General features: G+C 44.4%; 1 non-coding gene across 1 annotated transcript; it reads left to right on the forward strand.

Moving 5' to 3' along the window:
* The first annotated feature begins 1,159 nt into the window (after positions 1-1,159).
* Positions 1,160-1,232, forward strand: trnaq-uug (transfer RNA glutamine (anticodon UUG)). The gene has a single exon. It is a non-coding gene; the product is annotated as a tRNA-Gln (tRNA).
* The last annotated feature ends 1,128 nt before the right edge of the window (positions 1,233-2,360 follow it).

Raw genomic sequence — 2,360 nt, forward strand, 5'->3', positions numbered from 1 at the left:
ACATCATATTGCCTTGAAACCACTTTGGTTGTCAGAGGTCACCAGCATGCTCTCGTCGTTGGAAGATGCTCAAGTGCATTTCAGGTAATGTGCTTTCATACAATGTTGTTTTACTGCTTAATGAAGAGATGGTATAGTAGCCTTCATTGTGAGTGGTTGAGTCCAGGAGCAGGGATGTGTTGTCGCCTTGGTTAGGCCACACCTAGAATATTGTGTGTAGTTTTGTTCTCCTTTTCTGAGGAATGTGTTATCTATCCTGTCCACTTCTGTTAAGATTTCATAAGTCTCCATGAGATTCCTTCCTCATCCGTTTAACCTTTGGAGGAAACAATCCTAACGCAGTTAATCTCTCCTCATACGTCAGCCCCACCATCCCCGGAAACAGCCTGGTAAACCTTCACTGCACTCCATCAAGAGCAAGACCATATTATTCTTAATCATTCTTGAAGCGGATCCTTTGCCTTACTGTAGAAATCTCACCATGCAAAAAGTAAATTCCCAAGTCATATGCATCCATTCCATATTCATGCCCAGACACACTTGTTTGATGATTTAGAGACTCTGCATTTGAGAGGATGCAGAATGTGAGAATTTTTCATGTCACCTCCAAACCTCAGCATAGCAACTGTATCGATTGTACCAATGACCAGGAAGTTCGATTTCTCATTGCGGTTTCGAATCCTGCTGCCTATGGCTGAAGGCAGAGGGAGTTTGTTTGCCATCTCTTTGTTTGGGATTCCAATCCCGGCGGGGGAAACACTTCTTTCAGGTCAGAGTGGTGTCAATCTCCAATACACTCACTGAACAGCTCGGATTCACACTTGCATTGCCAACTTTGTTTTATCTCGTGTGTTTCCAGATCCCTGGCTAGAGCTTTCTCGCTGAATTTGGTCAATGCCACGACTGGAATATACCATGATTCATTGAATGAAAGTGCATTTCACTGGGGTGGAACCGAAACCCGCATAGTGACTGTGAATAAAACAGTGGAAACTTCCAGCACAGGCGCAAGAGCTTCTGAAGCAGACACGTGACGACAAATATCTTTCCTTTGTCAGTGAAAGGCACTGCTTCCAAAAGGGGAGCCATCGAAGTGAAGCAGTGAATGTGATTATCTCTGCTGATTGTTCACAAGCTGTGAAGCCCATACAAACGCGTTGGGCCAGTGGCGTAATGGATAACGCATCTGACTTTGGATCAGAAGATTGTAGGTTCGAGTCCTTCCTGGCTCGCTTGCCGTGCTCTGGCTTGTGCACGCATTTCCATTTGCGCAGGGGTTGGATTCGTACGTTAGCTGCGCAGATTTTTCACGGTCAGAGCTGTCTCTGCTCTCACTTTCGTGCACAGCGCCGGGTTTTTAAAGGGGCCAGAAAAATGTGTGTTTGTGTATTGTTTCTATGGCTCACGCAAATGAGTGTGGATGTTGAGAATCTGAAACAATAACAGGAAATGCTGAGGAAACTCAGCAGGTGTGGCAGTAACTGTGAGAGAAGACGGAATTCTCGTAATGTTCTGGCAAAATTCTGAACCGATATCTCTGGTTCACTCTGTACAGATGATGCCTGAGCTGCTGAAATTTTCCTGCTACTTTTGATTTGGTTTTTATCTGAATGTATATTCCATCTATCAGGATGATACACTCACACACACAATGCATCGATATTTACACCTTTTGGAAGCTTAGGTCATTGAATTCAAACACATGCAATAATTTTTCACTGTCCCTCAGATCCACAGACAGAGCGACCCGGAAAGTCAACCATGTGACGTGGTACGATAGTGGTAGCTGAGTGATTACATCGATGCTGAAAATGTGTTGCTGGAATAGCACAGCAGGCCAGGCAGCATCCAAGGAGCAGGAGAATCGATGTTTCGGGCTTGAGTCCTTCTTCAGGAACTTGATATCCTTTGGCGTTCATATTTGGGATTCCGAATCCTGTTGACTACGGCTAAGGGCAGAGTAAGATGGAGGTTGTTTCACATCTTTCTGCTTGGTATTCAAATCACGGCAGGGGAAATACCTATTTCAGGTCAGGAATGATGCCAATCTCCAATGCACTCACTGAACAGCTCAGATTCACACGTACATTGCCAACTTTGTTTGAACTCGTCTGTTTCGAGATACCAGGCTTGAAATAGCAAGATCTTTCTCACTGAATTTGTTCAAGGCCTTGACTGGAATAGACCATGATTCAATATATGAAAGTCCATTTCACTGGGGTGGAACCTAAACCTTCATAGGGACTGTGAATAAAACAGTTAAAACTTCCAGCACAGGACCAAGAGATCCTGAAGCAGACACGTGAGGGCAAATATCATTCCTTTGTCAGTGAAAGGCACTGCTTCACAAAGAAGAGCCT

Source organism: Chiloscyllium plagiosum, unplaced genomic scaffold, assembly GCF_037043375.1.
Source record: "Chiloscyllium plagiosum isolate Xiang-an unplaced genomic scaffold, Cpla_swu_hap1 HiC_scaffold_37, whole genome shotgun sequence".
Taxonomy (NCBI): Eukaryota; Metazoa; Chordata; class Chondrichthyes; order Orectolobiformes; family Hemiscylliidae; genus Chiloscyllium; species Chiloscyllium plagiosum.